The sequence below is a fragment of the Poecile atricapillus genome, chromosome Z, assembly GCF_030490865.1.
Source record: "Poecile atricapillus isolate bPoeAtr1 chromosome Z, bPoeAtr1.hap1, whole genome shotgun sequence".
Lineage (NCBI taxonomy): Eukaryota > Metazoa > Chordata > Aves > Passeriformes > Paridae > Poecile > Poecile atricapillus.
In genome coordinates this window covers 27,431,550-27,431,800 of record NC_081289.1, presented here as the reverse complement: position 1 = coordinate 27,431,800, position 251 = coordinate 27,431,550, and positions in this window count along the sequence as shown.

The following is a 251-nucleotide window of genomic DNA, read 5'->3' as shown; positions in this document are numbered from 1 at the left end:
TTTTTTGTACAACAAGGATTTCTCTTTGGTTTATTCTGTGCCTAGCCTCTCTGGAGCTTTCTGGGGACACAGAGGATTAGCCCAGCGAGCACTTCACAATGGGTTATCTGGTTTCTGACAGCGTCTGCTTATGGCCACGTGACCTTGCCACAAGGAGCTTCAGGGAACGGCTGTTGCTTTTGTCTGCCTGTGATCCCAGCCACTGATCATTTTGTCCCGTAGCATGAGGATCGCTGAGCTTGTAACCCTTA